An 11,303-nucleotide genomic window follows, 5' to 3' on the forward strand; every position below is an offset into this window, starting at 1 on the left:
TATGGTTAAAAGAAAAAGAACAAATGTCAGTTCAGAGACTACAAAGCCTGTCAAGTAGGTAAAATGTTAGGTAATAGCGAAATGATGGTCTATGAGTACGGCATAATGTTTTTAGCCGAAACGCGTCAGACCGACTGCTACCTTGAAGTATACTTTTATGGAAATAAACTACTTGATTTTTAAGCCTACTGGTTGTACTCTATTTTTCTAGATCAATATGGTTATTTGTTATTTCCTCTAAATAAAAATATTTATTTTAAAACTAATAAAATATTTAAATAATCTATAATTAATAGGATATTGTGCTTTATGTTTTCCCTTAATATGTTACCAATGATTTGTTATACCAACTGCAGAGTATTAAATGTATTAAAAATGCTCCTTTAGGTATATATTTTTTTTTATTTGAAATAGCTGGTCTTGTTCATTGAGACCACCACCCAATCAAATAGGCTGGGTCTGCAGGAACAGAAGACCTCCTTATTTTATCTCTCTATATCAGGGGTTTCAAACCTGTCCTCAGGCCTCTGTAACAGACCGGTTTTTCAGGATATCTGAACTGGAGCATAGATAAAATAATCAGCTGATTAGTAAACATGGTTATTAACCTGCTCTCACTTAAGGTAATCCTGAAAATCTGGTTTGTTAGGGAGGCATGAGGACAGGTTTGAAAACCCCTGCTCTATATCTACATAAAGACCAGTACTTGGGGACTGAACTTTTATTATGAGTGGTGGTTTCAATGAGCAAATACAGCTATTTCAAATTAAAAATATTACCTACAAAAGAAATTTCCAACACAGGTGATACTCTTTGGCTGGTTTAAAAAGTAATTGAAAGCACATTAAGAGGAAACACATTTTACAGCAAAGTGACCCTTTAAGTTTGTACTCATATCCAATATTTAAATGTGCACATAGGGTGTATTTAAAGGAAAACAAAAATATGTCATTATATTCTTCACTAGGGTATTTTGTTCTAAACATTTTTTCATTTATTACTACATGATTATTATTATTTTTTTAAATGTCTTACCAAGTATATTGTTCAAACTAGGAACTACCTTATATATTCTATATATAGATTTAAACAACCATTTCAGAAATGCTTCAGACTTTATAAATGTATTAACCTTTTGACTTTCAGAGAGCTGTCACCAAGGAGTTAAGTGAACTTTAATAGTAAAGCTGAATATTATAGTTTTCCTGTGGATATAGACAGATTTGTCAGAACATTAGTCAATGAAGGATAGATTATTATTTGTGAGGTACAAAGTAGCAAATTGCATTACTTTTCCTCTGGCAACATCTGGGTCTGTTTACTAAAGGGATTCTACGGTCTTTTTCTCTTATTTTTGATGAAGTTTCTTCATTTATTCTTTCTGCCAGGCTTCGTATATTTATACAGCAAAACTACATCTTTATGGCCTCAGTTTCACCTCACCCTTGAGGATATATATTTTGAGTAAGGTGATGTTTGTTAGGAATCATTAAACGAGCACTTACAGATGTTATTGTAAGTCCATGTGAATATAAAAGTTGATAAAAGGGACGTTAATAAAACAAATATATCATGGATTTGATAGTGTCTTCAAGTTTTTAATATCTATATGAACAAACAATATCTGAAAACTTTAAAAATGGATCCTTCTTAAAGGGATACTAAACCCAATTTTTTTTTTCTTTCATGATTATGATAGAGCATGCAATTTTAAGCAACTTTCTAATTTACTCCTATTATCAATTTTTATTCATTCTCTTGGTATCTTTATTTGAAAAAGCAGGAAAAAAAGCTTTGGAGCTGGCCCATTTTAGGTCCAGAACCTAGGTTGTGCTTGCTGATTTGATGGCTAAATGTAGCCACCAATCAGCAAGCCCTATCCAGGGTACTGAATGAAAAATAAGCCGGCTCCAAAGCTTTCATACCAAAAGAACAAAGAAAAATTGATAATATGAGTAAATTATGAAAGAAAATATTTTGGTTTACTATCCCTTTAAGCAGAATCAACTTTTCAAAAACCTAGGACCTCCCTTTAATATTCTCATGAAATATCAGAGGGGGTTTCACTGCAGCCAATAACAAGTTGACCCAGTCCTGTTACTGAATTTTATTCAGACTGTAGACTAGAACAACGATGTGTAAAGAGACAGTGAACTGTACAATTTTCTCCTCTTTAATTTGTTCTCAATTATCTATTTTACATGCTGGATTGTATTATATTGATTATAAATAGCTTATTTAGCTTTATTTTGTCATTTTAAATAGCTTATTTTCCTTGTTGTATTCCCACCTATACTGAAAATGTCAATACTTAAAGGGACAGTCTACACCAAAATTGTTTTTGTTTAAAAAGATAGATAATGCCTTTACTACCCATTCTCCAGCTTTGCACAACCAACATTGTTATATTAATATACGACATTTAAGCCTCTAAATTTCTGTCTGTTTCTAAGCCACTAAAGACAGCCTCTTATCACATGCATTTTTATTAGCTTTTCACAACAAGACACTGCTAATTCATGTGTGCCACGTAGATAACATTGTGTTCTCTCCGGTAGAGTTGTGCATAAGCAGCATATACATATGGATTTGCGGTTTTAACACAGTCCTCATAGACCTCTATGTAAAGGCACTTTTCAGTACCTTTTTTTTTCTAACACCTCACACCTGCTCACTTTAACCGCTTGTAACTGCTTAGTGTAGTTATTTTTTAATAAAATAAAGATGCTTCTTTTTTTATTTATTAAGGTACAGTACACTGTATTTTCGGGGCAATTGGGAGACAATTTTTAAAGTAACCAAAGGTCTGACCTCTGGTTAATTTTCGGAGTGCTAATAGATACAGCAATCTCACGGTAGCATTAACTAGCCACTGTGATTTTGCCCGTTTTACGGCACACATTAAATTAGCGCTCCGTTTGTAATCTAACCCTTAAAGGGACATAAAACAGGTTGAGATCTGTGCATATCCTAAAAGGGCTAATTAATTAAAAATAGTTTGCATAAAAAATTGTTTAAAAATTGCTGGCAAGTATACACTTTTTCTTTTTCAAATAAAGATACCAAAAGAACAAAGAAAAATTGATAATATGAGTAAATTATGAAAGAAAATATTTTGGTTTACTATCCCTTTAAGCAGAATCAACTTTTCAAAAACCTAGGACCTCCCTTTAATATTCTCATGAAATATCAGAGGGGGTTTCACTGCAGCCAATAACAAGTTGACCCAGTCCTGTTACTGAATTGTATTCAGACTGTAGACTAGAACAACGATGTGTAAAGAGACAGTGAACTGTACAATTTTCTCCTCTTTAATTTGTTCTCAATTATCTATTTTACATGCTGGATTGTATTATATTGATTATAAATAGCTTATTTAGCTTTATTTTGTCATTTTAAATAGCTTATTTTCCTTGTTGTATTCCCACCTATACTGAAAATGTCAATACTTAAAGGGACAGTCTACACCAAAATTGTTTTTGTTTAAAAAGATAGATAATGCCTTTACTACCCATTCCCCAGCTTTGCACAACCAACATTGTTATATTAATATACGACATTTAAACCTCTAAATTTCTGTCTGTTTCTAAGCCACTAAAGACAGCCTCTTATCACATGCATTTTTATTAGCTTTTCACAACAAGACACTGCTAATTCATGTGTGCCACGTAGATAACATTGTGTTCTCTCCGGTAGAGTTGTGCAGGACACAGCACTAATTGGCTAAAATGCAAGTCCATAGATAATAAATAAATTGCCATGTGATAAGGGGGCTGTCAGAAGAGGCTTAGATAAAAGGTAATCACAGAGATAAAAAGTATATTAATATACCCATGTTCATTATGCAAAGCTGGGGAATGGGTAATAAAGGGATAGTCTTTCTTTTTAAACAAAAAAAAAAAGGGTGTAGACTGTCCCTTTAAGTATTCCCTATGGAAAAGCTGTGTAAAGATAACAAGCAGAAGAAATTACACTCACAGTGGAGGGATGGGGGTGAGAGCAATAAGTACTAAAATGTTTAGTTTCAATTGTTCTCTCTAAGGGCCTGATATTCAAAACCTCAGGTGAGATATTCTAAGGAGTCTCATCGGTACGGCGAGACCCTTAAAAAAAATTAGAAACACAAATTTTAGAAATGTTTATGTTGCTATATAGTGTTCTTTATGTGAAACAGAGACTCCTACATTACACTCTTACAACTGGGCTTAGACATATCTGCTATAGACTATCATCAACTCAAAAGTCAATAGTTTTTTTCCTGAGCATGCTGTCATTTCTATGATTTTCTGCCTTTTAGAAAACATTACTTAGATAAGTGACATAGAACATGTTTTATAGACTCCAGAACAATATAACAAAAAGTAAACAAATGAAAATAGCTCAGCTAATATTTAAAGAACCATTAAATACAGTAGAATTGCATAACCAATTAGTCCATAATAAATAGACAATGCAATAGCACTTTTTTCTAAACAATATTAAAATTGACATCAGTTTGCCGGGACCCTTGTATCATGTGACAACAATCAGCCAATCACAGACTGATATATGTATACAATGTGAACTCTTACACATGTTCAGTAAGAGCTGGGGCCTCAGAAAGTCTGCGTATACAAAGACTATGCATAGTTTGATAATGGAGGTAAATAGGAAAGTCTGTTAAAACAGCATGCTCTATCTTAAAGGGATAGAAAAGTCAAAATTATACTTCAATTATAGTTCAATTTTAAGACACTTAAATTAACTTCTATTTCTCAATGTACTTTGTTCTCTTGGTATCAATTGTTGCAACTAATATGTGCATATCCTACACTAGTGGGTGCTAGCTGGTGATTTGTGCCTGCACACATTTGTATCTTTTGATTGGCTCATTAGATCTGTTCAGCTAGCTGTCAGCATTGTTTGCTGTTCCTTCAGCAAAAGATAAAAATAGAATAAGGCAAATTTGATACTAGAAGTAAATTGTGTGGTTACATGTCCTTTAATCATTACATTGTTATTTTGACTTTAATGTCCCCTTAAACCAGGACTAAATACTTCCCTGGAAGGTAAAAAAACAAACCAATATTTTCTTCTGGATGAATTTTCCTACACATTTGTCAAACCGTGATTAAAAGATAATGTATATACACATATTAACACGTAAATATATATGTATATAAGCAGCATATACATATGGATTTGCGGTTTTAACACAGTCCTCATAGACCTCTATGTAAAGGCACTTTTCAGTACCTTTTTTTTTCTAACACCTCACACCTGCTCACTTTAACCGCTTGTAACTGCTTAGTGTAGTTATTTTTTAATAAAATAAAGATGCTTCTTTTTTTATTTATTAAGGTACAGTACACTGTATTTTCGGGGCAATTGGGAGACAATTTTTAAAGTAACCAAAGGTCTGACCTCTGGTTAATTTTCGGAGTGCTAATAGATACAGCAATCTCACGGTAGCATTAACTAGCCACTGTGATTTTGCCCGTTTTACGGCACACATTAAATTAGCGCTCCATTTGTAATCTAACCCTTAAAGGGACATAAAACAGGTTGAGATCTGTGCATATCCTAAAAGGGCTAATTAATTAAAAATAGTTTGCATAAAAAATTGTTTAAAAATTGCTGGCAAGTATTTTAAAATAATTTTAAAAAATAAGCAAAAATAATTGCATAGCTAAGCTGCCTGGGGAGCCAACTCCACCCCCACCCCCCCTTATCAGTGTTTAGACAAAGGCATTGTATTTCAACTGAGTTCACAGATTCTAGACATGCTCCAGCAGATAATCCCTATGCACTTTTGCATTTTACCAAAACAACAATAGATATAGATATAGCCATAAAAGGAATTGTGTGTGTGGGGGGGGGGGGGGGAGTTAGAGCTTTACAATTCAGAAACTAAAAAGAAAGGGTATAAATTTGCAAGTAAAGTAATTAAAGTACATATTATTATATTTTGTCTCTATCCCAACTTGTTTTATGTCCCTTTAAATTGTAAATTAAAAATTACATGACACTCAAACTTTTTTTTGCTTCATTATTTAAAAAAATAGATGGTCATGTTTTAAATAAACAAACTTTTTTACTTGCGGATGTCCCCATGAAACAGTGAGCAATAGCATCAGAGGAGTCTGATGCACACAATCCGGCACTTCCTGGTAGTTTTGTTGTCATTGTTTTCATGCAAAGAATATTTTTAACATGTTTAGCAGCTGTTCTTGCATATACATATATATGTTTATCCCCTTTTACACAGGTTTAAATGGACATTGAACATTGTGGTTTAAACCTGAAAAGAACAATTTACACTTTCTAATATATTCAAGTTTTAAATATTACAGTTTTTGATTTTCTATTTTTTGTTCCAAAAAGAGAGAACTAAAACCCACAAAAGTGACTTATACTGGGGCATATATATATATACACACACATATATATATATGCCTTTGCAGTTAAAGCTTTGTTGCTATCTAGATTATAATCATTGGTGTTTAAAGTATGCATTACACTGATTTGTTTAAGCCACTGTTGGTAGCAACATATAGAACAAACAGTGAGCTAAAACCAAGGCACTGGAGACAAAGCTATACATAATCAAATCTTAACTATAAAACACAAAAATAATACTTTCCTATTTGCAGACTCCAATGATTTTATAGTTTGTCTTCAAATATTTGTGTGTGCATGTATTTGTGCGTGAGTGTGCGTATGTGTGAGTGTATGCATGTGTGTGTGTGTGTGCATGTGTGTGTTTGTGTGTGCGTGTTTGTGCATGTTTGCGTGACTGCGCATGTGTGAGTGCATGTGTGAGTGCATGTGTGAGTGTGCATTTGTGTGTGTATGCATGTGTGTGTGTATATGTGTGTTTGTGTGTGCACGTGTTTGTGCATGTTTGCGTGAGTGTGTGTGTGTGAGTGCATGTGTGAGTGTGAATTTGTGTGTGTGTATGCATGTTTGTGTGTGCATGTATGTGTTTGTGTGTGTGCATGTTTGTGCATGTTTGCGTGACTGTGCGGGTGTGGGCATTTGTGTGTGTGTGTGTGTGAGAGCATGTGTGTGTATGTGCGTGCGTGTGCAATTGTGCATGTGTGAATATGTGTGTGTATGTGTGTACATGTGTGTGTGAACGTGAGTGTGCATTTGTGTATGCATGTGTGTATCTGTGTGTGTGTGTGTGTGAGCATGTGTGTGTATATCTGTGCGTGTGTGTGCATATGTGTATTGTGTGTGTGCATTTGTGTTTGTGAGCATGTGTGTGTATATCTGTGCATTTGTGTGTGTATGTTTGTGAGTGTGTGTGCATTTGTGTATATGTGTGCATGAGTGTGCATTTGTGTGAGTGTGTGTGTGCATGTGTCTGCGTGTGTAGTATATGTTCCATCAATGATTTTCTAGATTGTCTCCAAATAGTTGTGTGTGTACTATATATTCCATTACAACTCTACAATCTTTGTGTCTATCAATTTCTTCTTACAAGATAATATCGCTCACCAAACTTCCTCTAATCCCTCTTCAATGGAACGCACATATTCCTGAAGAAGGTAATGTGCCCTGAAATTCATTGGGATATGTTTAACCCTTGATCCTGTTTCTTAAAATTGTTACATGCTTCTCATGCTCCAATAATACCGTGACTTGGCCTTGGTATGCTACTACTGTATTAATCTATGTTTGGTTCCATATTCCATTGGAGAGGAGATTATGGAAAGTTAGATAGGCCTAGATTTGGAGTTCGGCGGTAGCCGTCAAAACCAGCGTTAGAGGCTCCTAACGCTGGTTTTGGCCGCCCGCTGGTATTTGGAGTCAGTGATTAAAGGGTCTAACGCTCACTTTTCAGCCGCGACTTTTCCATACCGCAGATCCCCCTACGCCATTTGCGTAGCCTATCTTTTCAATGGGATCTTTCTAACGCTGGTATTTAGAGTCGTTTCTGAAGTGAGCGTTAGAGCTCTAACGACAAGATTCCAGCCGCCTGAAAATAGCAGGAGTTAAGAGCTTTCTGGCTAACGCCGGTTCATAAAGCTCTTAACTACTGTACCCTAAAGTACACTAACACCCATAAACTACCTATGTACCCCTAAACCGAGGTCCCCCCACACCGCCGCCACTCGATTAAAATTTTTAACCCCTAATCTGCCGACCGCCACCTACGTTATACTTATGTACCCCTAATCTGCTGCCCCTAACCCCGCCGACCCCTGTATTACATTTATTAACCCCTAACCTGCCCCCCACAACGTCGCCGCCAGCTACTTAAAATAATTAACCCCTAATCTTCCGACCGCAAAGCGCCGCCACCTACGTTATCCCTATGTACCCCTAATCTGCTACCCCTAACACCGCCGACCCCTATATTATATTTATTAACCCCTAATCTGCCCCCCTCAACGTCGCCGACACCTGCCTACACTTATTAACCCCTAATCTGCCGAGCGGACCTGAGCGCTACTATAATAAAGTTATTAACCCCTAACCCGCCTCACTAACCCTATCATAAATAGTATTAACCCCTAATCTGCCCTCCCTAACATCGCCAACACCTAACTTCAATTATTAACCCCTAATCTGACGACCGGAGCTCACCGCTATTCTAATAAATTGATTAACCCCTAAAGCTAAGTCTAACCCTAACACTAACACCCCCCTAAGTTAAATATAATTTAAATCTAACGAAATTAATTAACTCTTATTAAATAAATGATTCCTATTTAAAGCTAAATACTTACCTGTAAAATAAATCCTAATATAGCTACAATATAAATTATAATTATATTATAGCTATTTTAGGATTAATATTTATTTTACAGGCAACTTTGTAATTATTTTAACCAGGTACAATAGCTATTAAATAGTTAAGAATTATTTAATAGTTACCTAGTTAAAATAATAACAAATTTACCTGTAAAATAAATCCTAACCTAAGATATAATTAAACCTAACACTACCCTATCAATAAAATAATTAAATAAACTACCTACAATTACCTACAATTAACCTAACACTACACTATCAATAAATTAATTAAACACAATTGCTACAAATAAATACAATTAAATAAACTAGCTAAAGTACAAAAAATAAAAAAGAACTAAGTTACAAAAAATAATAAAATATTTACAAACATAAGAAAAATCTTACAACAATTTTAAACTAATTACACCTACTCTAAGCCCCCTAATAAAATAACAAAGCCCCCCAAAATAAAAAATGCCCTACCCTATTCTAAATTAAAAAAGTTACAAGCTCTTTTACCTTACCAGCCCTGAACAGGGCCCTTTGCGGGGCATGCCCCAAGGATTTCAGCTCTTTTGCCTGTAAAAAAAAACATACCATACCCCCCCCCAACATTACAACCCACCACCCACATACCCCTAATCTAACCCAAACCCCCCTTAAATAAACCTAACACTAAGCCCCTGAAGATCTTCCTACCTTGTCTTCACCATACCAGGTTCACCGATCCGTCCTGGCTCCAACATCTTCATCCAACCCAAGCGGGGGTTGGCGATCCATCATCCGGTGCTGAAGAGGTCCAGAAGAGGCTCCAAAGTCTTCCTCCTATCCGGCAAGAAGAGGACATCCGGACCGGCAAACATCTTCTCCAAGCGGCATCTTCAATCTTCTTCCATCCGGTGCGGAGCGGGTCCATCTTGAAGCAGGCGACGCGGATCCATCCTCTTCTTCCGTTGTCTCCCGACGAATGACGGTTCCTTTAAGGGACGTCATCCAAGATGGCGTCCCTCGAATTCCGATTGGCTGATAGGATTCTATCAGCCAATCGGAATTAAGGTAGGAATTTTCTGATTGGCTGATGGAATCAGCCAATCAGAATCAAGTTCAATCCGATTGGCTGATCCAATCAGCCAATCAGATTGAGCTCGCATTCTATTGGCTGTTCCGATCAGCCAATAGAATGCGAGCTCAATCTGATTGGCTGATTGGATCAGCCAATCGGATTGAACTTGATTCTGATTGGCTGATTCCATCAGCCAATCAGAAAATTCCTACCTTAATTCCGATTGGCTGATAGAATCCTATCAGCCAATCGGAATTCGAGGGACGCCATCTTGGATGACGTCCCTTAAAGGAACCGTCATTCGTCGGGAGACAACGGAAGAAGAGGATGGATCCGCGTCGCCTGCTTCAAGATGGACCCGCTCCGCACCGGATGGAAGAAGATTGAAGATGCCGCTTGGAGAAGATGTTTGCCGGTCCGGATGTCCTCTTCTTGCCGGATAGGAGGAAGACTTTGGAGCCTCTTCTGGACCTCTTCAGCACCGGATGATGGATCGCCAACCCCCACTTGGGTTGGATGAAGATGTTGGAGCCAGGACGGATCGGTGAACCTGGTATGGTGAAGACAAGGTAGGAAGATCTTCAGGGGCTTAGTGTTAGGTTTATTTAAGGGGGGTTTGGGTTAGATTAGGGGTATGTGGGTGGTGGGTTGTAATGTTGGGGGGGGGTATGGTATGTTTTTTTTTACAGGCAAAAGAGCTGAAATCCTTGGGACATGCCCCGCAAAGGGCCCTGTTCAGGGCTGGTAAGGTAAAAGAGCTTGTAACTTTTTTAATTTAGAATAGGGTAGGGCATTTTTTATTTTGGGGGGCTTTGTTATTTTATTAGGGGGCTTAGAGTAGGTGTAATTAGTTTAAAATTGTTGTAAGATTTTTCTTATGTTTGTAAATATTTTATTATTTTTTGTAACTTAGTTCTTTTTTATTTTTTGTACTTTAGCTAGTTTATTTAATTGTATTTATTTGTAGCAATTGTGTTTAATTAATTTATTGATAGTGTAGTGTTAGGTTAATTGTAGGTAATTGTAGGTAGTTTATTTAATTATTTTATTGATAGGGTAGTGTTAGGTTTAATTATATCTTAGGTTAGGATTTATTTTACAGGTAAATTTGTTATTATTTTAACTAGGTAACTATTAAATAGTTCTTAACTATTTAATAGCTATTGTACCTGGTTAAAATAATTACAAAGTTGCCTGTAAAATAAATATTAATCCTAAAATAGCTATAATATAATTATAATTTATATTGTAGCTATATTAGGATTTATTTTACAGGTAGGTATTTAGCTTTAAATAGGAATAAGTTATTTAATAAGAGTTAATTTATTTCGTTAGATGTAAATTATGTTTAAATTAGGGGGGTGTTAGTATTAGGGTTAGACTTAGCTTTAGGGGTTAATACATTTATTATAGTAGCGGTGAGGTCCGCTCAGCAGATTAGGGGTTAATAATTGAAGGTAGGTGTCGGCGATGTTAGGGAGGGCAGATTAGGGGTTAATACTATTTATGATAGGGT

This window comes from Bombina bombina, chromosome 4 (genome assembly GCF_027579735.1).
Source record: "Bombina bombina isolate aBomBom1 chromosome 4, aBomBom1.pri, whole genome shotgun sequence".
Taxonomy (NCBI): domain Eukaryota; kingdom Metazoa; phylum Chordata; class Amphibia; order Anura; family Bombinatoridae; genus Bombina; species Bombina bombina.